Here is a 27,900-nt window from a genome sequence, read left to right on the forward strand (position 1 = left end):
CCATTGCCTTATTCGCAAATATCTATTATAGAGACAGTCTCTTCTGACGATGAAGGTGATTTGGAATTAATCGTTTTGTTGTTGTTAAGCGGGATTGTCGCGTAACATTATGATGTATAGCTCTCCTTCTCTTTCTCTCTATGTTATATATCTGTATACTCTGTCTTACAACGAAGCCTGTGTCTTAGGTATAGAAAATGTATAGCTCTCTTTCTCCTTCTCTCTACGTTGTATCTTTTTTTCTCTCTCGCGTAACGAAATCTCTAAATGTTACATTTTTTCCAATTCACTTTCCATTCTCGTTCAAATATTATATCAGACCGCCGCTAAAAAAGTTTCACTTCAAAAAACTATTTAACCGAATCGCCTAAAATTTTAATATGTTGTTCACAACAAAAACCTCGATTTTTAGAGTGTCAAATTCAAAACCGCGCCATTTTTTCAATTTTTTTCACCCGGGACATAGCTACAGTCATACCTACTTATTAATAATTTTTTTGGTTTTTGTGTTTCAGATAAATAGAAGAGCTAAAATGGACAACACCGTCCAAGTCCAATTTTTGGGGAGGGTCAACTTCAGCGCCATTTTTAAAACTATTAAAACTTAATTTTTTTTTTCATTCAAGTTAAATAAAAAGCCTCAAAAATTTAAATATTGTTTTTCATTTTTATATTTCTGCAAACTTTATTATGCGGTTTTAAGTTAAGTTAACGTATACACCATATCAAAAAGAGACCTTACAGTATATCGTTTTAAACGATGAATAATTTGCGATCTTCATAAAGAATTCAAAATTGAACACTGGAACGGGATCTGACGCCTGCTCTCAGCAATTCTTATTGAGAGAAGCTCACATACTTTCAAGGTACTGCAGTATTTTCAAGCCCAGATCTGTGCAATTGATATGATTAAGTAGAAATCGCCTCTTCTTTATAGTCAACAGGCCTGAAATCAAGGCGCTTATAATGGTAACAATGAACTCGAAATATGTGCAAGATTGTCGAAAATGTCTGCAGCTTCTTCAAAGCACAGTGTTAATTCGTACTGAGACCCGAGACAAACATAACTGACAGTGCGAAAGCAGACGAGGAAAGAGTATGAGATAGGACTTAGGTAATCGAAACTAAACCTACAAGCCGCTCTGTAACTCATGTTTTTGTCTGCAATTAAGAATTTATTCTATGATCTATCCTAAAAAATTTTGTAATTTACAAAAATGTCGATCTTCCTGCCAGCAATTATCTATAGATAGTAACGATTTTACAAAATAAGTGTATGCGGTTTAATATGGAGTAGTTAAAGGTGTGATGGATAACTTCTATTTAAATTTAGACACGGAAAAGGGTTGAGAAATTTACACCTTCTTGTACTCCGTCCACCTCACCAAAATCTCAAAAAGAATGCTACTTGCCTCAGCGTAATCGGGGCTAACGCATTCGGGCATGTTAGTATTTTGTTTTTGAATAGCCGGCTTCACTATTTCTACAAGCTTTTCAAAAGCATTTTTAGACATCCTGTAAAATGACTGAAATTTGTAATCACCCTCTTGTAAGTTGCTCGTAGCATTAATAATCTGTTTGAGTTATTCCTAATGTACGAATGCGCCCAGAGTCTCCTTTTCGTTTTCTTTCTCCTCCGATGCACAAGATAATATAATCAAATAAATTCCTCTTCATCGCTCAACATGTTGGCAACTCTTTCTCTGATGGTAGACAGTCGCATTGTCTCCGGATATGTAAGCGTATCGTCATCGTCGCTGCATTAAAGAAACACGACGCGCCGATGACGATACGAGCCGTGTACGATTCTTCGAAGGCATTCAACACGAAAATGTGGCTTCGCATAAGAATAATTAATTATGATACGAGTATACTGAGTTTTACTGATGAGAGGTAGAGTCTATGCTATACTCTGAGGCTTCTGGTGAAACACTACTTCGATGACCTGGCCAGTTAAGGCAAAGTTTTGCTAAGTGCTGATTAAATAGAAGATTTTTATCTCCGTTCGCTAGCCCTTGCATGTGTTAGTCCGAATAGTTGAGATCACGAAGTTGCATCACGAAGTTGTTCCGTTTATAGTTTTTAGATAAACTTTTTGCATGGAAAAAATAGACACACTTGGAGTTCTTCCTTTGCCTGTCGAGGGGAGACTGCTTTGAGAGAAGACTTTTCTTTCACTGTCCACTGTAAGTCTCTAGCTGAAAATCCACCGAATGGCGCTGACGCACAAGCCCATTCTTCTATGGCGGCTAAATTAATTTCTGCTCTTCTTTTCAATTGGCAAACATACGCTTCTTAAACTCAAGTCTTTTTTAAGCGCAATATGCTCAGTCTGTGCTTCATAAGTATATGTGTACACACTTATATACTCACTTTCTCTTAAATAAACAGGCAACGAAATAAGTTTGCATTTGACACCCGCCACTCGCCAAATGTCAGCTACTCAACCACTTTTTAATTGTGTATGTGCGTATATTTTAATTTGGATAGGCTAATCATAAACTCGAAGATGAAATTTGTTTATTTAACCCGTTAAGGGATTTTTTCAATAAGCTTTTCGCAAATACCAACTGTCAAAATCTACAGCCAATTTTCTGATACAACGGCCAAGTGGGAGTGATGAAAATTTGCAAAATTCTGAAGTGGTTTTAAATTAACTGTAAATTACATTTTCCGCTGGAATAATGAGAATTGTTTACTTTATCGTATTAAGCGACATCCTTTTTTGCTGGAGCTGTAAAAAATATGGTAAGCTCACTTCTGAATAAAATGTGTTTATATATAAATGTATGTGTGTATATTTAGTTCTGGCAGAAGCGCTTGTGCCGGTTTCATAAGTAGTAAACCAACAAATCAATATTTATCAAAGGGGGCCTGGCGAATTATCGATGTTTGCATAGGACCAACATTAACAGCAGCAAGCTCGCAGCTAAACGAGTTCCAGTGCAGCATACAAATTAACTACAATAACAATAATACATATTAGACCGTTTTTAACGCCTCCATTTTGGTGACAATGTCAACAAAGGATACAGCGGTGAAGGACGAAGTTTGTTGTTTCAGCTTTATTTTTACGTTATTAGTCTATTAACAGATCTGTCTTACGTGCGGCATGCGTGACGTACTAGACGTTTCTTAAATTATTGTTGCCTTAGGTGCTTACTCTCTTTCTAAAATTACAACAACATTAACATTTGTGCGAGTTGGCATTGCATGATGTTTTCAAGAGGCAAGGACTTTGGCATCCAAAGCCCTTTCAGAAATCCACACATTTTTACTCACAATTGTTAAGGCGAAGGCGAATGGTTGCGTGGGTGCCGGCAACGAAAAATTGAAATTCCAAAATCGACACCAATTCCAATTCTTAAATAAACAACATAACCTAACAATCAAATAAATTCGGTACAGCATCATCAGCACGCGTCTCCTCACAACAATCGCTACAAGAAGCAGTAGCAGAAAAAAATTACAAACATTGACTGGATCAGCATCAACCGCGTACATAAACAGCCAGTAGCTAAAAAGCAAATCGTTGTGGAAGCAGGCTATTTTCTCTGAGGTCCAACATCTGCCTATGTATCATACGAGGCTCGTTTGAAAAGTCTGCGCAAAAATAAGAACTACTTAATTGTTTGGGGTAAACCTTTTTTTTTGTTTTTCGGCAAAGTCTCCTAGATTAGGCTTATACAATTCATGCAACGCTGTTCTAACGGGTGTCACTGCCAAACATCTTCAGTTTGGTCTATAATTTAACCATGAATCGTCTTACAAACGAACAACGCTTGCAAATCATTGAATTTTATTATAAAAATACGTGTTCTGTTAAGAAAGTTTATCGCGCGCTTCTTCGATTTTATGGTCAGTTTAAACGACCCACTGAAGCGGCTATTCGAGCTATTGTGACTAAATTTAGAACCAAATTTACATTATTGGACATCAAACCACCAACACGTTTACGTAGAGTGCGAACTGAAGAAAATATCGCAGCTGTATCGGCCAGTGTTAATGATTACCATCAATTATCGATTCGTCGCCGCTCGCAGCATTTGGGCCTCTGTTACTCAACAACGTGGAAAATTTTGCGAAAGGACTTAGGTGTGGAGCCTTTCAAAATATAGCTGGTGCAAGAACTGGCAGAAGCGAACGACCTACCGCAACGCAGAATTTTTGGTGAATGGGCTCATGGAAAGTTGGCCGAATATCCACTTTTTTATCGAAAAATTGTGTTCAGCGACGAAGCTCATTTTTTGGTCAAAGGGCACGTAAATAAGCAGAATTGTCGATTTTGGAGTGAAGATCAGCCAGAAGAATTGCAAGAGCTACCAATGTATCCAGAAAAGGTCACAGTTTGGTGCGGTTTATGGGCTGGAGGTATCATTGAACCGTACTTCTTCAAAGATGCTGCGATTCGTAACGTAACTGTGAATGGTGAGCACTACCGTGAAATGATATCCAACTCTTTTTTGCCCAAAATGCAAGAACTTGACTTGCATGACATGTGGTTTCAGCAAGACGATGCCACATGCCACACAGCACGCGTAACAATAGACTTGTTGAGATGCGAGTTCGGTGAACATTTTATTTCACGTTCGGGACCTGTCAATTGGCCACCCAGATCGTCCAATATAACGCCTTTAGATTATTTTTTGTGGGGCTATGTTAAAGCTCATGTCTATTCAGACAAGCCTGCTTCAATTAACGCATTGTAAGACAACACTAAAGCATTTATATATGAGATACCGGCCGAAACATTGGAAAGAGTATGCCAAAATTGGACTAAGCGGATGGACCAATTGAAGCGCAGTCGCGGTCAACACTTGCATAAAATAATCTTCAAACATTAAATTATTTGGACTGTACTATCGATTTAAATAAAAATTTTATGCATTTTTCTGAATTGTGTGTTTTTTCTGAAAAACTTTCCTATAGCTCTTAAAAAATCACCCTTTACTTTGTTGATCCCTTCCGAATAATAGAATTTGTCGAAGTTTGAAAAATATTAATTCGTTTCAGTAATCATCTGCACGTTTGAGTAAAATCTTTTTCGCGCCAGCCATTTCTTCAAATTGGGGAAGAAATAGCAGTCCGAGAGATCCGAGGGAGCCAAATCTGGAGAATAGGGGAATGTGGAACGAGTTGGAACCCTATTTTAATTAATTTTATGATCACAACTGCTGAGGCGTGGACTGGTGTGTTGTGATGGAAAAGGAAATTACTCGCCTTCTTCGATTCAAACGAATGTCAAACACAAGGAAATTTACTGATCTAGCGGAAACGACCCTCGTATATACATATGTAAAAGAACACATCGGACACAGAAACGAAAGCTCGCTTTTGCGAACATATTTCAAACGAAAACTATCTGAAAATGACGCATCGCTTTTTCGTAAAAAATAGGTGGTACACAATTTGTTGGCGCTGTTATCTAAAAATATTCCGGGCTTCCACGTTTTTTTTGAAACGAGTTCTCGAGAATAAAGTGGCGTAAGCATTTTCTTGGCTAAGTGCAACAACTAAGAGGTATATTCGGGGCTCACAAAATACACTTTCTATTCGAAGTAAGCTTAAAAGGTTTAGATATATGGCAATAAATATACAAGGTGACGCAAAATTAATCACCTTATCGGAAAATTTATAATTTTTGCAAGTGACATCTTATTACAATCGTACTTGACACTTGTAAACTAGACAGCTGCAGTATAAAAACAAACAAATCATACAGCGCGTAAAGGTCAAATAAAGGCATCCATAACTCAAAACAATTTTTTTTATTTAGTAAAAAAATTATTCCATATATACGTACGTATGTATAGCGTAATGTATAAAAAAATTTTACTTTATATTTAGATATTTTTTAACAAAAATTACCATAGCCTTGGACGAACCTGACGATAAGAAATCCCAAGCAGTTTGTATGCACACGACCGTGATTTTAAAAAATGTATTAAGGCAAAAGAACAAAAGTGCCGGTTGAAAAACTACAATTTCAACTGTATATTTTCACTTCATTGTTTAACATTTTCATCGATATGTTTAAAAATATAACGAAACAGCTTTCCGACTGTATAATTTTCGCTGCATTGTTTGTTGATTTTATGTTAAAAAGTAAATTTTTTATAAATTTAACAATCTAAAAATTCTATATAATTTTGTCTTTAAAAGGAAATCAATATGAATATGCTATTCGGCATATATCCGCCGCGGCCACGAGTTATAGGCCCCATTCGATCAGTCAAATTTTTTATTACTTTTTCCAAACAATCTGATTGTATAGGGTCAATGGTGGCTATGGAGGCTTGTAATAAATCGATTGTTAAACGCTCTGTATGGCAAGTTGTTCCGTCTTGTTGGAACCTGACATTGAAGTATTTGAAAATTAAACTTCAGTCAACAAGGCCCATTAGCGCTCGCCATTTACCGTAACGGCAATCCATTCTCATTTGGAAAGCGAAAAGGACCGATGATGCCGCCAGTGCTTTATGAACTTTGCGAACAGATTTATTTTTTTTCAAAGTAACTTTTCACAATTTAGAAATGCTGTTCTGGCGCCAAACGATTCAGGAGGACTTGCCAAACATTACCGAACAGAAATGTCAACACAGTTTGACATTCTCAGCTGTCAAACCATAGTTATCGATATCGATAGTTGTCATACTGCTACAACAACTAATTCGTTGCTAATTTTGTTTTAAGAATATTTAATATATAGGGTTTTCCAATAACCGGTATTATTGGTGAATGGATTGCGCTATCGAGAGATGATTAACGATTTTTTATGACCGGAATTGGATGGTATTGATCTGGTTTATTTTCAACAAGACTGCGCTACGTGCCGCAAAAGCAACAAAACCATTGATCTTTTACGGGAAAAGTTTCCGGACCGTGTTATCTCTCGAAGAAGTGATCACAATTGGCCACCGAGATCTTGTGATTTAACACTTTGAGACTCTTTTCTTTGGGGCCACGTGAAACAGAAGGTCTACGCCAATAGCCTAGGGTCGACGCGAGACCTCAAAGATGGAGTTCGTGAGGCTATCGAGGGACACTTTGCAATCCAGTTATGGAAAATTTCATGAAAAGGATATTGTCCTGTAAGCGTGGTCGTGGTGGTCCTTTGCCTAATGTTATTTTCCTCTATTAACGGCATACCTTCCTCTTTATAATGAAATAAACTGCCGCTCATTTATATAAAAAAATAGCATTTTTCTTTGAATATCAAAATAACACCCTTTGTTTGGAAAAGCCTACACTATTTACATTAAAAATAATACAGCCGTACTTTTGTATTTGACGGGACCTGAATAGAAATGAAATACAGTAAAAACATTGAACAGCGACAGTACATACGATCCGTAAAGAATATGAAAAATATCCGCTAGCTATACTTTTTCAAGAAATCGCCTCATTTGTAAGTTACTCAGTTTGAATTACGAGGGAAATTAAGAACAAATTCTTGTTCTCTCTAATTTTTATAAACGAACTGTCAAGCTCAAATAAAAAGTAATAAAATAGAAGACATTTCTTGATAGATTACCACAGAGCAGCAATATGGAAATTAATACATCACATTTTTTTGTTGTTGTTTAATAAGAGACTGATTTCCGAAGTATTTTTGTACGCTGAACACGATTATGGGGTACCAAAGTAAGAATCATGTCATGGTTGTAAGAAAATGTGTGGTAGAAATTCATAAAAACGTGTTTTTAGTATTGTCACCCCACCCTTCCTCAAAAACTTGACATGCCAGAGACCAGACCATAACTAAACAAAAGCTGGGGAGATCTCCGTACCCAATTGCTGCTGGAGCGATACCGCCGGAAGCAGACCAAATCCAGGATTGAAAGAATTTAAAAATACTGGATCAGAAAATTTATAGACAGGAGTTAAACAACCTACTATCACAGACGAAGAGCTTCAGCTGCCTCATGACACCCCCGTTATACTGGCGCAATTACGTTCATGCTGTAGTAATTCAACTCCTGCCTATCCAGAATCGATATCGACATCCACAACGTATGTCTGGTATGCCTACTTAAACCCACTCTCCAAACACCCCTCCCCCTTAGACAACGGCATTAACGTTGTTTTTGGCCAAATATTCACGTGGTTAAGAACTCAATAATTGTTTCTCCATAGGTTTAAAGGATGACGAATTAGGAATTAACAATCAATCAATCGTAGGTGGCTAATATCTATCCCTTCTATGCTTTCTAAGCGTACGCAAATATTGAGAGCCAACATCTGTAAATCAGAAACTAATTAAAGCCGTTAAGGCAGGACAGCTGAGGAGTAATAATATTGTCACAGAAAGTGCTTGAAGTTATATTGAATTCCACCGTATAAATACACGTCAGACAATGTTGGACTAAGATTTCCACCACTAACATGAGTTGCGTCTTTCTAGCATTAGTAGCACGTTCGAACGCCTCCCATCATTGGTGGCCAGAACTATTTTGTAACTTTACATGGCTTGTAAACTACGGGTACCAATGGAATCCCCACTCTCTTTGTATACAACCTTAAATTAGAAATATTCAGGCGCCACAAAGGGCTAGCCAGGCATTTCCCAAGCATTTTAGAGGCACTCACGGGAAACGATACATTGCGGATTCCTAGACTAATCTAGTTCTTTCCGACAGCTCAATGCATATTAGTAAAGTGCGAAGGTCGTGGCTTCTATAACCGGTCATTGGCTATTTGGCAGGCATAAATATTGTAGAAGTTGTAGAAATGAGGAAGATGAAAAAACAGTTGATCATTTTTTTTTGCAATTGTCCAGCCTTAATTAAAATCAGAGCAGGTTTTCTAGGAAAACTTTTTTTCAATTCTCTTACCGAACTGTCCGGTGTGGGGATTGGAGCGCCCACAAAATGGTTCCACGAAAAAAAAAATGAGGTCCGCGTGTGGCGCTGTTGTATCACAACGAACCTCTAAGGTCTAAAGGAGTTGGTCGTACATACCGACTATCACCATAAGCTAACCTAGTGAGCTAAATTACTGATTGATACGTAGTACCCAGGAGTTAGTAATCTCTCAGCCTCAATTCTATTCAGGTAAGAATCGAGCCAGTAAACTAGACGGATCTTTTTGAAAAAGAATTTATCATTAAGGCAGTCATACCGTAGAACCGAATTTTCAATCCAGCGTGAGATTTTCAATCACAATTTTGAGACCTTTTCATTTTTCTATAATATATCGTTTACAGTCTCCAGTCTGATTATATGAAGATTGCGGAATGTTGAAATCCGAGCATTCAAATATGCACAAAATTGTTATTGTATTTTTGCATACCTGAAGTCAAAGTCGAGATTAATTTGAAGAATCAATATACATACATATGCTTTTACTCTTTTAATATAAAATTCCAAAAAATATAGAGCGTTTGACAGAAATTCTAATTTGTTTATGAAACGAGCTTTACAAGTTTTTAATACTCGTGAAATCAAATATTTTCAAAGTAATATTTTTATCGACACATCCGTTAATTTTTCCACTCTTTGGCGATTTAACGAACGCACACTACTACAAAATTTTAAGCCCACTCTTCAAAATACAACTATAATTGACCGCCGCACAAGCATCCGGATTTCAGTGTACGCTATTGTATGTACGTAACTATAGAATACCTGAGCTCATTGTACATAATCAGCTATTTTTTACTTCCGGTAAGATATTTCTTAGCGATTTAGGCCAATGTATGAATCTCCCACGCAGATATTACAACTGATGACAAATGTAACCATTTAAAAGTTAAAGCATTTTAATTCAGAGCCATTTCTAGGAATCTGCGTAGGTAGACAAAATCTAATGTTAGCAGATGGTGAAACTCTCAACACTTATGCAAATCATTATTTCCATTCACGATTACATGTTTACTTTTCCAATTGTATGAATGCGTGGAGCTTTGATGAATCTCATTTATTCGGCGGAAAGATAGGCCGAAGGACACATGTGCAAAATTTAGGAAATCCTTTTGCAATAACTTGTTCCTCCTCATTTCCCCTGGTACTTATGCACAGTTTAAGTTGCAAGACGAAGGGCAGATTTTAAAGGAAACACATTTATTTTAAGAAAATTACAGAAACTGTCGGACAGCTGACATGCCAACGTAAAGACGTACACTTACATACATACATGTGTGTATGTATGTATGTAAGAAAATGCGTTTTTAATGAGGATGTTATTGAAGAAGGACCAGCTGACAAACTACTTTTTTAAATGTGTGTTTATGTATGCAATCGAAAATTTGGATAATTTATCAATGGGGCAGATGCAAATGTCTGGGGCGGTGTGGTATGATAAAACAGTAGCTATACTCTTTTTTATTGCAAAGAATCCCGTTAAATCTAATACATGCATATGTGTTCCAAAGAATACGTAAATTGATTGAAACTTAATTAGGGTCTGAATAAGTCGGCAATTCAAAGGTTGGTGAACAAATTTTCAGAAACTGGTTGTATCGCGGATTGAAAAAGGAGGAAAAAGGACCAAAGAGTTGCGGAATATCCTTCAACATAGATATCTCGATATACTCAACAATTAGGCATTCATGAATCGACTGTTTGGTGGATCTTACCAGGACAAGGTGCACATTTAAGTTAAATCATTTTTCACAATTGTTAGGAGCCGTATTTTGAATAAAAATAGTGAAATCTGAAAGAATCTAAATTTGGGCATGCTTTAGGGGGCGTCCATAAATTACGTGAGGTGTTTTTTTTAATTTTCTGTACCTCCCTCCCCCCCTGGTGCGATGTCGTGAGATTTTATTCAACCCCCTCCCCCATCCCCCAATCTCACGTGAGATTTTTCAAAATTTGGGTTTCTTATGTAAACGCGTTGGATTGTTATTGTAAAAAGAAAGAAAAATTGCTTCGTGCTTTTATTTACGACTAGATAAGACTAGTAATCAATATTGCTGAGAGTTATAAGTGTAATAAAAATTTAACAATAGAAGATTTAAATCGTAACTACTGCGATTAAAAAAAAGAATATCTACTCTAATTCAGTCCATGGAGAATCATGCGCGGTTTCAAGAGAGACTATTGGGACCAACATGTCCATATGATTTTCAGTCAAATCATCTGCTAATTCAACTTCGTTCTGATCTAGCCACTCTAAGCCGCCACGTATACTTGGGCAATAGAGAATCATAAGGCGTGCGCTGACGAAGGCATTCAGCGGTTGAATCGGTACGCGTATTAGAAATGGAGCAAATGACTTTCCGTCATGTTCTTTAAAGTCCAGAATTGTCAAACATCCATCAACCTGAGTGATAGGGTGTGGAGGTGGCAGAAAACGGTCGTGAAGAATCATAAGCAGATTACTCCGGCGTGGGCTGCAGCACTTCTGGTCATCGCATTTCACAACCTAAAAAAAATTAAAAACAATTTCCCTTTGTAACTCTTAATAAAAATTTGTTGACATTCGCGCTCGTTAAAAAACTAAAAAAAAAATAAAATAGGCACGCATAAAAATTTGATATGAATCAACTGTACTGGAGTAAATATTGACTCTCTCTAACGTGCTCAGTGTACCATTCTTCGGCAGGCAGGTCTGGAACGCTGGAAGTGTCATTATTCGGGTCTATATATTTAGCGACTGCTTTGTGTCACTGCAGACCATATTTCAGCCAAAATATCCCCTGCCTTTTTGAAATTATGCTTTTCCAGACTTTCGTCTAATGTTCTGCCGCTGGAGTCAAGATGTGTCCCAAAAGAATCATGGGGAAGAACAACGCCTGTTAGCTCTCGACTGAGTGGAGCCATGCGATTAAATTGAGCTATTTGGTATAAAACAAATATGGTGGTCAAACCAGTAATGTATAACGTATGATTGAAATTATTTTCGTTCGAACGAATTAATGAATGATCTTAATCATACTACTATTACGCTTAAGATTAAATCTTAAGCGTGTACAATCTGGATAATGGACCAAAATAGTAAAATTTTTTTTTGTTTCAATCAGAAAAAAAATTGCGTGATATTTGCCGAGACCCCCCCTCTCTCCAACGTGAGATTAGATGAGATTTGACTCGACCCCCTCCCCCCTTAAACATCTCACGTAATTTATGGACGCCCCCTTATTTTAAAACAGCATCTAGGCGCGTCTTTTCAACGACCCTTTATTATCAGATAAGAAATTACATTTCTTTTCAATTCAATTCTGTTTATTTTTCTATTATATTAATTAAACTTAAATAAATTAAAATGAAGCTTGAGATTTACATACATACACAAATATGATTACAAATTCTTACTATTTTGTACATCAAAATAAAACAAGTAAAGTATAAATTTAATTTATTTTTGATTGAATTGTTGAAATGAAACAAAATTGCTTTGCATTAATCTGCTTTTCAGCTTTCTAAATTATTAAAATGGAAAAACATTAAAAAAATATATATTAAATAATCAATACTAGATTTTGTGACATTTCATTAAGTTCTGAAAATGCTCCGTGCGGCAGATATTTTGTTTTTTTTTTTTGAGGAGCTCTTTCATGGCAGGAGGAAGTTTGCCATTGATGGCGACCGCTATTATAATATTTTTTCTAATTTTCTATTATTATCCTTTCGAAACTGTGCACTTCCGAATGATAGTCACGCACCAACTCATTCGGCTGCGGTGGCCGCCTTAAGTATACTATACTACCTTTTATTATACGTATATACATATCTACATACATAAATATATTTGTACTGAGCACGGATGATTTAAATTGTATCTGCACCGGAAACACAAACCTGATCCTGTATGAGGGTACCCTATTGAAAATGTGCTGAAGGCTTCGCTGAGATGTACGAAGGATTGACTGTGTATTTGGAGGAAACTGTAGCGCCGTATCGGTTGTTTGAAACATGTTGAAAAATAACGAAATATGGATATTGGTAAGCGAAAAGACTGGGGAGGGAAATTCGACAAAAACCAGGTTTATCCAGACTATTCATGAAAAAATAATATTCATATAAAAATATATTGTACTAGCAAACCCGGCCCCCTTCGCTGGGCACACTAAAATAGAATATACATGGTTTAGAACAGAAAATATATGGTTTTCATATTATTTATTTCTTTATTCTTTATTCAAGCGCTTTGGCATAAACAATATTTTTTGTTTTTCTATTTGTTTTTGAGTAAATATAAAATATAAATTGAAAATCAGGAAAAAAGAAGATTGTTTTTAAATTTCAAATCAACGCATATGAATAAACAATCGTCTTTTTTCCTGATCATCCATGAATTTTTCGTTTCAATTTATATGTTTTATTAAGCATTGGAGCTTTTTTAACCATTATCCATTTATATTTTTCAAAAAAAAAAAACGAAAAAAATTGTTTTTTTCACGAACACATAATTTATTCGGATTTCACATTAAATTCTCAAATTTCGTAAGAAATTATTCACTGTTCCAAAACCCACTCCAAAAAAATTCACAAACAATTTTTACATGTTGCACTTACGTTTTTTCCTTATGGCATCCAAATCAGAAAGAAATATTGACACATTGTAACTCACACTGTCAATTTGACAGTTCAGTTCCGCCCCAAGCGTTAAAAAAGTAAGCGACATTATGGCTGGCTCAAAAGAACGCTGTACCCGTTGCCACTGCTCCGAATTACAACCAAACTTTACGAAACCCATTTTCAATACTTACTTAACATTGTGCATAAGTTTGGTTTAATTCGGTGCAAAGACACGGCGGGTCCACGTTTTGGCATATATTTCGAGACCCTAGTCATCAATAGGTATGAAAATTACCCCGTATTAAAGCACTTATCAACAGCTTTCATTTGATACCCATATTGTACATACACAACCAAAGGTTACCCGGGTCCACGTTTTGACCTATATCTCGAGACCCCAGTCACGTAGCGGCATGAAAAATACTCTGTACTAAAGCATTCACCAACAGCTAAAATTTGATATCCATATTGTACAAACACATTCTAGGCTCCACGTTTTGGTCTCTATCTCGAGATCCTAGTCACGGAGCGGATGGAAATACTCTGAACTAAAGCATTCACCAACAGCTTCTATTTGATACCCATATTGTATATACACATCCGAAGGTTACCGGGTCCACGTTTTGACCTATATCTCGAGACCCTATCTACCAATAGGTATTCAAACTATACGGAAATCATCTTCAATACCTACTTAACAATGTGTGTAAGTTTGGTTTAATTCGGTTCAAAGACACGGCGGGTCCACGTTTTGGTATATATTTCGAGACCCTAGTCATCAATAGGTATGAAAATTACCCCGTATTAAAGCACTTATCAACAGCTTTCATTTGATATCCATATTGTACAAACACATTCTAGGGTCCACGTTTTGGTCTCTATCTCGACACCCTAGTCACGGAGCGGATGGAAATACTCTGAACTAAAGCATTCACCAACAGCTTCCATTTGATACCCATATTGTACATACACGTCCGAAGGTTACCCGGGTCCACGTTTTGACCTATATCTCGAGACCCTATCTACCAATAGGTATCCAAACTATACGGAAACCATCTTCAATACCTCCTTAACAATGTGTGTAAGTTTGGTTTAATTCTGTGCAAAGACACGGCGGGTCCACGTTTTGGCATATATTTCGAGACCCTAGTCATCAATAGGTATGAAAATTACCCCGTATTAAAGCACTTATCAACAGCTTTCATTTGATACCCATATTGTTTATACACAACCAAAGGTTACCCGGGTCCACGTTTTGACCTATATCTCGAGATCCCAGTCACGGAGCGGCATGAAAAATACTCTGTACTAAAGCATTCACCAACAGCTTCAATTTGATACCCATATTGTACATACACATCCGAAGGTTATCCGGGTCCACGTTTTGACCTATATCTCGAGCCCTATCCACCAATAGGTATCCAAACTATACGGAAACCATCTTCAATACCTCCTTAACAATGTGTGTAAGTTTGGTTTAATTCGCTGCAGACACGGCCGGTTAGCGAACACACACAAAAAGTTGACTTTATTTTATGTATAAGATTTTTTTCAGTTTGTGTCCGAAAAATCCAAATATCTTACGGAACCCTATTTTTTTCCAAAATAAAATGTAATCCATGTTACTCGTGGATAATGTAGTTTTCGAATGGTGAAAGAATTTTTAAAATCGGTCCAGTAGTTTTTGAGCCTATTCGTTACAAACAAACAAACAAACAAAGTTTTCCTCTTTATAATATTAGTATACTATAGATGTGCATATGCATACTTGACAAAGCACAACATTGTTTCTCCAATAGGCAGATGCCCCACTTATTAAACGAACATATCTACAGTTACATATAAATTACCCAATAAATACCGTTGATAGCTTTCTCAAAGTATTATTATATACTACTTTTCACGTTCAATTAGAAAAATAGTTTATTAAATTCGCATTCATATATGTTCCATGTAGATATACCAGTGCCTGCAGCCACATACCATATATACATACAAAGGTGCATATTTACATATATTACTTAAATATTTTAATTTGCCAAAGCAAAATACAGTATATTTAATTCACATACATATGTCTGTATGTATTCAATGTACGTACATATGCACAAGCATATGTGTATGTATGTCTTTTGAACAACCCTTTATTATCAGATAAGAAGTTCCATTTCTTTTCAATTCAATTCAATTATGTTTATTTGACTATTATATTAATTAAACTTAAATAAATCAAAATGTTTATCACGTATGTATGCATGTGGGTGCATACATGCATTCATTAGATGTTTTTTCTTCACCAACACCTACCGGGTTGCGAATTGAATATGATTTGGTAAGGCTGCATTTTTTTCGTTTTCGCAAACTGCTATATGTATGTCTCGCACACTGTCACTAAAAACAAAACCTAAAATCTTCAATACTAGCGTAAAATTGGTCCTCCCATATGGTTCCGAGACCAAGCTTGTGTCTGACCAAATAAATAGACGTTTTCAAATGCTTATCAACAAATTCCCAAGAATTATACGCCGTAACTTCAAGAAACAATCTCCAATATGGACCTTCTTTGGCTTACTAAAAGCTGTCCAATTAATTCCGACATAAAAAGACGAAACATGAATTGGATTGGACATACATACTCTCCGCAGAGAAGACGATAATGGCTTTTCAATGAAATCTCTAAGCAAGAGCTCTTCTAGCGCCACCTGCATGTAAATCAGACACATAACAGTTGACAGAAATCGTTGGAGTACATTCGTTTTAACCCTATATATACATGAATCGAAGCGGCAATTATCATATATTATCAATATCATATGAACAATTACTCATCAAGTATTAGAGGTTTTCCATATCTTGCCAAATTCTTTTCAACGCGCACTAAAGTTGATTTCAAATATTTGATCAAAATTTACTAATAATTATAGTTTCAGGCGATAAATAATGCTAAATATCAAATTGACGACTGAGGCCTTTTCAAAAGATTAAGAATTAGTTTTCAAATGCTTATTGGGTATAAACAAATGTGACGCATACAATTACATACGATAAACCATTGTTTTCACAGTCGCAGCTGCTTTCATTTCTTATTTCAACAATTGACATTTTTACATATGTACATATTTACATCCACATATGCACAGTGGCTCAAACGGTTAATCTTTCAACTTTAAAACAGATTTTCCAACCGATACATTTTTCCATTTATTTTTAGTCTACTCAATTTAATCAAATATACAAAATTATATGTATTTGAATTAAACATTTTTTATTTTAATTATGTAAACATTAAACGGAAAATTTGTGTCAAAATAAATAATCGTACATTTCATAAAAAACGCTACAATTTTAGTTTCCTACAAACATAATGAGCGAAACCCTCTTATTTTAAATCATCAAAATAACTGACGTATTTTCGTCGAAAAAATGTTGCGATTTACAAAATTTATAATTATTTATTTTAAAATAAAATCAATTGAAGCGATATAATTGAAATTATAGTTTTAATTAGAGTTTATTTTTAGAATTTTCATAAAGTCTTTTATTTATATTTCGGATTCTACTTATAATTCATAGTATGTTTCTTATGAGAGCACTGTGCTCACACTTTGCTGAATACATTTTGCATTTACCATACGCCATTCTATTGAAAACTGGGTATTGGGTTATGGAAATATGTATGTAATTATATGTACATGTAAATATTTTGTACTTTGCTTTAAAAACGTAGATAATTATAATAATTATAATTGAATTGAATTTGGTTGTGATCTTTCTAGTTTGTGATTTTACAAACATAAATACTTTTGCTCACTATTTTTAACTTAGAAATGTAAGGTTATTTTCGGTAATAGTTAGTTTTATTTTTTTTTTTTTTGCTTTAAGTTATTCTGTTTATTGTTTTACAATATTTTTTATTGTAGTCCACTTCTTTTTTATATTTCAAAAATGCAATATTTTACGTATTTATTTAAAATTTTGTACGTCGTGCTCATTATTTTAGTGTTCGGGCTTTGAATAATCTCATTGAAATCTCAATTTCTGAATATTATATGTTGGCTACTTACATATGTATTTTATACTGATTATGCTTATTTTTATTCTATGTAGGTGTATAGTATATGGGTGATCTAAGCCTACTGGGAAACCGAGCACTCAATATGTACTAACCTCAGTGATGCTGTGGAAACTGAGAATTCCCAATTTTATTTAAAAATACTCAATTAATGCTTCTTCGTGTGTGGTATTATTTACAAATTTTGTAAAAAAAATTTGCAGCGCTCTCACTTTGCATCAGACGTAGAACTTAATAATATGTTTAAGAGAAGTACGAATAGGGTGATTTGTGATAAAACAGTTCAAAATGTGTTGAAAAATATTACTACCACGGACGAATTGCGTGAAGGAAGTCCTTTATTAGTCCGAAAAACTAGAGCGCCCGTATAAAATTCACAAAACATAGTTTTCATGGAAACGGTAAAATACTCGTATAATAAATCACTACTTTCTGTACTTAGTCTATTGGTTTAAGTTATTATACACAGATGAAAGAAAATATTATTTAAATGGGTTGATTGGAAAGGGTTACGGCTAACGAAAGCACAATATTGAATTTGAAGTCGAAGAATACAAAGACTTCTGTGTAGCACAGAGGTGGTTCTGCGATGGTATTTATTCTATTATAGAAGTTCATATTCCTATATCTGAACATCTTTAAAGCTAATATTGGACAAAGTACCGATCGGTTGATATATTGTACAATTTTGTTTTCTATCAGGACAACGACCGACAGGCATATCCATGGTTGACAATATATGACTCATCTACAATTGCACTAAACTACTCCATTACATCCACTCAATCGCTTGATCTGAATATAAGCGAAAAAAAATTGTAATACTCACGAAATGAAGAAAGCTTCGAAAAGTGAATGGTTCAATATTTCACCAGACCTACTTTGACATAAATTTGGTGGAATCTGCATACGCCAAGATGTTTAAATGATGAAGTACAACAATACAAATGAATTGTTTTTTTTGTATTGTAGTATGAATTATATTTTTATAAAAAATTGTGGTGTGTTTATAACTTTGCAACAGGGTGTACCAGGTTGTTCAATAAAGTAATAAGAGAGGGCATTGTTACTAACTTAATTTTTTTTTTTTTTTGTTATGTTGTTACACTCTAGATATGAACGTATGTGAAGTTTCATTTTAATCTGTCAACTTATTCTTTAGTTACAAGCCATTTAGTACCCACGTGTCACAGTATTTTCTACAATGGAAAAATCGGGTATCGTGCAGTGATTGAATTTTTATTTTTTAATGAATGTTGAAAGTGAATAAAGATTTTCCCCCAACAATTAGTACAGTAGAAAGAATTTAGACGTAGTCGTACAAGCCTTAAAGACGATCCACGTCAAGGACGTCCAAAAAAAGCAACAACACTAGAAAACGTAAAAATATAGGAAAACGTATTGGAAAATGACAAGTGACTAAAAGAGATTTTGTAGAAGCTCTAGATATCTCATTGGACAGTGAAAGCAATACTTTGACTGAAGTACTGGGTTTCAGAAAGCAGAAAGCTGTGTGCACCAAAAACACATTCGAATGCGACTTTCGACTTTCTCAGCAATATTTTGAGCATTTTCGATTTCGATTTTGTGCCTCGTTTCATCACTATGGGTGAGACTTGGGTCTATCACCATGATCCTAAATCAAAACGGGAAGCTAAAGAGTTGTGTGAACCTGGCTCTTCGGCTCCCATTTTTGGGATGTGAAAGGAATTTTGTTTGTGGATTACTTGCAAACTGGTAACTGGTTATTGTAACCTTTTAGAAAAGCTGAAGGAAAAAATTCGAGAAAAAAATACCATTTTGCAAACGAAAAAACTTATTTTTCATCGGGAGAGGCGCATTTTGACAGTGGCCAAAATCCATAAATTAGAGTTCGAATTGTTGGATCTACCGATTCACCAGATTTGGCCCCTAGGTCATATGATGAGGTCATAACAGCTGTGGAAGCGTATTTTGCAGCCCTTCCTGGTTCTGACTTCGGGGATGGAATTCATAAATTGGAATCTCGTTGGAACAAGTGTATTGAAGCTCAGGCAGATTGTACTGAATAACCATAAAATTATGTTTTTAGTACATGAGAAGAAATCGTAGGTGAAATACATGGCTAAATATTGTAAAAGAATAATTTCGAAACATTTTATAAGGGGTCCTCTTAGACAAAAGCTACACATTTTATATACGTTATCTTTCAGTGCCATTTACATTGCGAATAAGTTAAGGTGCTACCCCGGTATTGATTGCAATAAAAAATATACTTGTGTCAGGCAATTATTAATAAATTCCTATACGAATAAAATTCTGAATACGAGCTTAAAAATTAGTAAATTCTGGTTTTACGTTACTAAAAAACATCTAGTTGCTGTACCTTAAACATACATATGTATGTATTAACTCTCTGTAACTTGTGAAAATTACCGGGAAATAGTTTTCCACTCTTGATTTTTTTAGACTTTTCAAATAGAGATAAAAGCGGATGTTTTGTGTGAAAGTTCACGGTTTAAAATATTCTGCAAAGATATTCACCCTGAAATTTTACTATTTTCACCAAACTTAGTGTTTCGACATGCATTTAAACCTTTTTCACATATACGAAAAACACTCAAATAAATTATTTAAAATTTAATTAAGCCGTACCCAAATTTATCTGAGAATACAAAAAACTTCGGGAAGGCTTCCACCTCTGAGACAATGGCTCTGAAAATGTTGCACTGTGTAATCGGTGCACGAATTTATTTATTTAACAATTTATTTATTGCTCACCTACGTGACTAATAATCAACTACTCTAATCTGCTATCAATTAATTGTGCAATCATGTTTCCATTTAAAATTAAAAAGAATATTTTAATAAATGCTAAAATAAACTTACTTTCTAATTTGACTTCATTAGTTGCTTTGTTTCAACCCATGTTAATATTTTAAACCCCTTTGGCATCATTGTTGAAAATGTCGAAGAGATTGATACATATGTAAATAAAATACATATGTACACAACTAATACTAGGTACTAAGTATTTGAAAACAATCGTTGGGAAGTATAAACGAGTTTTCTGTTGAGTTTTTTTTTAATTTATGTCACTAGAAACCTCGAAGCATCTTTTGGGAATACAATTTATTATATAATTAGAAGTGGAAAAATCCACTATTATTCGTCAATGGTAATGATACTGAGCAAGTGTGTGCGAGGGCAGTAGCAAGAAGGTCGGATGGGTATGTGATTTTTGAAATATATTTTTCTGCTATTTTAACTTGGCATCTATCGTCGGTATTTGCAGATCTCTATTCATGCTCGTGTATCTGCTTAGATTGTTCTTAGTACCTTGGATTGCACACTTTGGTTAGTAGAACACGTAGTCCCTCAAAGCTGTACACCATACATCCACACTGGCTTTAAAATGGAATTGTAAACTAGTGTGTTTTATTTAGGCTATGCAGATTTCCGGTTCATTAGGCTGAAAAGTCCCGGGGCTAACATAGATGGCACTAGTTTTATTGCATTCACCTCTTTTTCAGTTAGTACTAACCCTAAAAAGAAAGCTCTTAAAATTTCATGATAATATCCTGATAAAATTAAAACACGAAATTATTATTCATCGATAACATATTATTGAACTAATAACAAAAGAAGAATAACTCACGAACTAATGAATAGTATATGTGACCTGGTCTACGAAAAGGTACCTTACGTGCGAAAACAAGTTTTCGAGAAAACAGCAGTTAAAGTTTAAACTTCTAAAAAAATCAGTCTTTTTCGTATTTGTACTTTTCTTTTTTTTTACTTTTAACAAACTTTTACCATTTTAAAGAGCCTTTCACACACTATTCGAATCAACAAAAAAGTGAAAACTGATTTTTTGACACGTAAGGTACCTTTTCATAGACCAGGTCACATTTACTATTCATTAGTTCGTGAGTTATTCTTCTTTTGTTATTAGTTCAATAATACGTTATCGATGAATAATAACTTCGTGTTTTAATTTTACACTGTTTTCTCATGGGAAAATTATCGTTTAAGGGAAGCAATGGTATGAAAAGTGTTATGGGGCGGTAGCACCAGAAAACATACAAAAAATCCACAAAATCGTTTTGAATGATCGAAAAGAGAAGTTGCGTGAGTTAGCTGACATCGCAAAGATATCAAAAGAACGTGTTGCCTTTACATTGCATGAGCTTTTGACCATAGGGAAAATCTGTTCAAAGTGGGAGTCGCATTTGCTTACTTTCAAGACAACGCACCGTCACAAGTCAATCAAAACAATGGCAAAACTACATAAATTGAACTTCGAATTGCACCCACATCCTCCGTCTTCGCCAAAAATTGAGGCTTATTTTGAGACAAAAGATAAATCGTTTTACCAAAGTGGTATTGAAATGTTCGAGCGGCGCTGGAGTTATAGCGTTGCTCTTGTTGGAAATTACGTTGATCAATAAAGCTAATTTTGAACAAAAAAAAACGTGTGATATTTTAACTATGATATTGCATTGTACACCTACAATTTTCATAGGAAAACAGGATGAATAATCATCTTGCATATGTCTCTAGAGAATGTCTCAATAAATGGTGTCAAATTTTCCTCAATTGGCTGTCGGTACATAGTACCTTGCCTAAAGGCATGTTATTGCCTATCGTGAGTCTCTATACGAAAATTTTGTAATTCTTATGTTTAGTACTTCGAATCAAGTACTTACATATATACGTATTATGCCCAAGGTTTACTCAGGTCCATGCTGCCACAAGAGCTGCCAAAGTAAGAGGCATGTTAAGTAAGCTCATGGCAAACCTTGGAGGTCCAACGCAAAATAAGCGAAAACTTTTAATGGACACGACGAACTCGATTCTCTTATATGAATGCGAAATACGGGCAGATTCGCTAAGGGTGCAATGCCGGCGGAAAACTCTGAAATCTGTGCAACGCACCTGCGCTCTCAGAGTGGCTTCGTCATACAGAATGGTATCTGAAGCAGCGGTGTTAGTTATCAGCGGAACCATCCCTATAGATATTCTAGCACAAGAGCGCAAACGGAGATGGGAGGCAAAAAACACAGGAATCCCAGTACCACGTTTCTCCGATATTAGAGTTCAAACGCTCACACTTTGGCAGGCAAGATGGAATTCTGAACGGTATGGTAGATGAACAGCGAGATTAATACCCGATCTAAAAAAGTGGGTAGAAAGAAAGCACGGCGAGGTTAAGTATTACCTCAAACAGTTTTTGTCCGGACATGGGTCCTTTCGCAAGTATTTGTGGCGAATGGGAAAAGTGAGCCAACCAAACTGCATATATATAGATACTGAGTATGATGATGCCAGTGGTAGAACGTAGAGAGAACAGGTCTGCAGCGAGCTATTGGTGTATTTACAGCTGAAGAAATTATCGAGAAAATGATGATGGACGAAAAAAAAAATGGACTGTCGTCGCAAATTTTGTGGAGGATATTATCCAAAGAAAGAAGCGCGAAATCGAAAGTTATGCTGAAGATCATCGAGCATAGGTTTCTCAAAACAGGCGACAGTGGACGCAGGGTGAGTAAGTAAGTGTCTTAGGACGCCGTCTTGGTCCTCTACTTCGAAGCAATGCGGAACAGTCCGGGGGTGGAGGGAAAAATCCAAGAGAAGGGATATGTTTAGTGGAATCACCACACACGTACTAGCGACGGTGACTATATGGTGCGAAGGCATTGTTAACCCAACCTCACCGCCAAAAAAAAAAAAAAACAAAAAAAAACAAGGTGTACTCAGGTCAGAATATAATTTCCCATTGTCTAGAAACACCCTTGATTGGTGAGCGGAATGCACGAATTGTTGTATCCATGCAATGACATAACAACAAACTGCAGTCGAACCAATTTCTGCAATTCTTACAATAACAACATATTTGGGCTATGAATTTCAGTACAGCAAATTGGCCACTTACTTAATATTATTCCTTCATTATTTAATATTACTCCTTCTTAGTCGCTACCTTTTTTGTTGCTTACACATACATATATACAGTATACACGCCACGTACATATATACATACACCTATACATTGAACCACGCTTATTTCATGCAGTTTCAGTTTATGAATTTAAATTATTGCAGAATGAAAAATTATCTCAATTTAAAAAAAATGTTATGTAAATATTTAGTTAAATGATTTGCTAACATAATGAGTAGAGCAGAATTCGTGGAAATATAGTTCCACTCAAACTACGGGATGAAATGCAACCACAATGCGGTATATTTGCTCACAGCTTATTTCATGCAAGCACTTGTTTATGTTGTGGCGGCGGCTAGTCGCTTGGTTAACGGTATTTTGAATTTCTAGTTTCATTTTGACATAGTTGAATCAGTTTATCCCTAAGATATCCTTTCTGTGTCATAAGTATCAAGAACTTTAAAATTCATCAAAAGTTTGGAAACCCTCAGATTTCAAAAATCAAATGTCAAATAACCAAGTATTATAAAACAACCATTTCGGTGATTTTTAGAAGAATAAAAAAACGAGTTTTTAGGGTACCAAGCTCCTTTGAATATTAGCTTTAAGTACAGGGGTGAATTTTTACTAGGTACAATAAAAATTTCCATCACTCATTTTTTTTAATTTAGTAAAACATGTCTGTCTATTGCCTGTGCCTATTGACTAAAAGGAAATTATCAAAATGTTGATATTTTAATAGTTACTTAAGTGGAAAATACCCCCAATTTGAAATTTTCCATATTCTTCAAACATAAGCCAGCTTCATTTTAATTAAAAACAAAATACTTTGATTTGAAAACTGTGTGAAAATATTACGTTTTACATTTCCCTTCTTTTTCAAATTTTTAGCAACAATTTTCCTAAACTCTATTATAATTGTAGTTATGAGTTATCCCAAAATTAACCTGCCCCGGAAATTTAATTGAAGGCGATGTATGGCAATTAAAATTTCGTCTAAATTTATTTGAGAAGATCAAAGTTTCCCCTTTAGACTATGAACTGGTAACCCTCTATTGCACTCAAATATGGAATGTTCGTTCCTTTCAAGGAAATAATATAAAATTGACCACACAAAAAACTAACTAACTATATAGCCCAAAAATATTATCTTTTATAACTTCTGAGAGTGAATTTTAGGTTTAATTAAAATTTTATATAGAACCAAATATGGTTTTTCTCTACCGAACATTTATTAGTTTCTCTTGGTTTTTGGCAATTAAATGTATTTAATTTAATTTTTTTTATTTTATAAATAGTTTACACAGTTTCATGTCTACAGTGGGCTTCGAACCAAGCCCATACCAAGCTTATACATAATAAGACAAATAATTAAAAAATTAAATATCAACTACTAAAAACTCAAACTTTTCATTGAGCTACCAATCTTTCGCTTATTTCAATTCTGGTTTTATTTTTCATCACGCTTCTTTATATAACTTTCTCCAAAACTTTTTCATTCCCATCAACGCTTTAAAATAAAAACTATGCTTAAGTTACAAAAAAATCCGCAACTCACCCTTAGGAACACAATTTAAATATAATGTATGCACTTTGCACCTTCTTCCGCGTTAAGTCCGTTAATTGCACAACTTTAGTTACTTCTCGTTGTTGTACAAATTCTCACTCTCGTACTCTACTTGACTTTATTGGTTCACTGCGTTTAATTAATTTTACGTCGTTTAAGTTCTAATTCAATTATAAAACAATATTAAATTAATTTGCCGAGTAACTTAAATGGCCACACAACTACTACTAATTTCAAACTACGCAAGCAACAGTTATTTTTTAACATTCACACATTCAACTGCTGGATGCTCTTCTCAAAAGCTCAACAAATGCTTTCATTCGCTTCGACTATTGAATGCTTACTGTTTGCAGCAACCAAGCCAACTGAGTTCTTACACCTGTTGATCGACGTTAAATGGCTCGAAATGGCTACGCGGCCACTTATTTATATGTGCCAACGGCAACTTGGGCGTAGAAAGACTTTTTACGAGAAGGTAATATATATAATTTTTTTTTTGAAATTGCAACACAAAAATGTTTTAATTTTTTAATGAATTGTTTCATTAAAAGTTTCAATTTTCTTCCCGAATTACTGCAATTGAAAGATTCTTGCATATGATGTATAACAGTCACTGCCCCCCACTTATCCCTTTGCGGCGCTGTGACACTGTTTTACCACCAACTGTGGCGCCAGCAACATACACATGACTATTTTGCCGAAGGAGTTTCCGAAGCATGTCGCCGTTTCGCAACTAAATCTGGCTTCCGAACGACTAAACGCGTAACGACAAACACGAACAACAAGAAAAGCGGAAGTACACAAGCACACACTGGCAGATGCACATACATGGCACATATACTTAATACTTATATAGAGAATACTGCTTACGCACACACACATATATATATATAGAAAATGAACGACTACACTTCCACACACAAATCCAAAACGCATGTCATACTCAATGAATTTGTTGGTGTGCTGTTGGAATATGCTGTATGTATTGTAGTGCATTTGCAAGAAGGAAATGGTTAACAGTGTTGCCCATATGCCTACGCTTTTGTTTTACTTAACCACAAAATATGATGGCAATTGTTAAATTTGTGTGCTCACGGATTTGCCGAGTGCCCATTGAAGGTGTCGTTCAGCCACCAAAGACAATTAAGACATTTAATACATTTGATAAATTGCTTCGAGCTGGCAATGAGATAACTGTTTGTGCATACATATACATTTTGACTGCTGCATTTAATTAAGTATATGGGTGTTGTGAAAGCTGGGTGTGGGTTGGTTTTTAATTAAACTAGAACAAGTGAGCCTCTCTTGGTTTTTGAAAATTTTGTTAAATCCTAGTAGCAACAGGTGGCAAAGAAATTTGTGGAGCTTCGTGACATACCATTGTTCTTGTGGATAAATTCAGTTCAGACAATATGAAAATTTTACAATACTAGAATATGAAAAATGCAGTGGGCTTGATAATGAATATGGCCATAGTTATTCATACACGTGCACAAGTGCAACCACTTCTATTTTGGTTTAAAAATATATTAATTGTTAATACATACATATGCCTATACATATATAGATCTTTTGTTGCATGTTTTTCCGGGTTCCTACCACAATTTGCGTGTTTTATAGGGCTGTGTTAATGGATCCGCTGACGCAACGCATTTGACTGACGTGACGTGTAAAACGTACCGTGGTGCCACAATGAACCAAAGCATATGAACAAAAAAAAAAGCTGATGTTCTTGTCGTGAAAGCATATATTGTATTTCGTTCTGTATAAAAAGGTTTTTGGTGGTTGTGAAATATATTATAGAATTAATGCTTATTAAAGCGAAATGGTATTTTAATAAAATTTATGGTAGGCATATACGATGAGTGTGACCATAACTTCAAAATCGCACATTAATTTCAAATATAGCAAATAATTATCGGGGAATATCCTTTATGAACTGTATCGCAAAAATGTTAATGGGATTGATTAATACAAGACTTCCAACATATGAATAGAAAACACCAGAGTTACTCAACCGTGGATAGGATGGCATATAGTTAGTCCTGCCATAAGTTCTGCTATAATTTTTTTAAAATAAAGCTAGTTTTATTCAGCCGCCTTAGCCGAATGGGTAGGGGCGTGAACTCGGTAAAAGATCAAAATAAAGAAAAAGTTTTTTTCTAATAGCGGTTGCCCCTCGGCAAGCAATGGCAAACTTCCGAGTGTATTTCTGCCATGAAAAAGCTCCTCAAAAAATATCTGCCGTTCGGAGTCGGCTTGAAACTGTAGGTCCCTCCATTTGTGGAACAACATCAAGACGCCCGCCAGAAATAGGAGGAGGAGCTCGGCCAAACACTCAAAAAGGGTGTATGCGACAATTATACATATACATGTATATACATATACATATGTATATAGTTTTATTCATGATTAAATAAAATATATTAAGAAAACAAAACTTTCAATTTTCATTCGAAACGAACACCATTTGCTTTTACACATGAATATTGGCGTTGCTGCCCGAGCCAAATATTGTTTGAGGCTCTCTAAATGTCTATGAGGTCTTCGACAGGTCAGGTTCTCCAATTCTGACCACAACCTGTAATCTAGTGACTATGAACCCAGAAATATTGTTTTTCAGCTACTGCTGGGTGGTTTTTGCTTTATGGGCTGGAGCGGAATCTTGCTGAGGGATCCAACGCTCTCCAGTGAAGAGAGTACTGCTCAACTGCTTCACCACGCCTTCCAAGACCTCCTTCTGGTACACTTTTGCCCCGGTCTTAACCACTTTTTCGCAGAAATGAAGAGCTGTAATGCCTTTAAAAGGCACTATCCACCAAACCAATACAGAGGTTGGACGGTGGCCACGCTGAACCCTTGGAATAACATTTTTTGC

General features: G+C 35.3%; 1 protein-coding gene across 1 annotated transcript in view; it reads right to left on the minus strand.

The window, feature by feature from the left end:
• The window catches only part of LOC129241564 (allatostatins MIP-like), a 46,686-nt gene extending 21,286 nt beyond the window's left edge, over nt 1–25,400 (minus strand). Inside the window, exon 1 of the mRNA XM_054877962.1 lies at nt 25,014–25,400. The gene's annotated coding sequence lies outside the window, so the exon portion shown is untranslated. The remainder of the gene's footprint in view (nt 1–25,013) is intronic.
• Between the last annotated feature and the right edge of the window lie 2,500 nt (nt 25,401–27,900).

The sequence above is a fragment of the Anastrepha obliqua genome, chromosome 3 (genome assembly GCF_027943255.1).
Source record: "Anastrepha obliqua isolate idAnaObli1 chromosome 3, idAnaObli1_1.0, whole genome shotgun sequence".
Lineage (NCBI taxonomy): Eukaryota > Metazoa > Arthropoda > Insecta > Diptera > Tephritidae > Anastrepha > Anastrepha obliqua.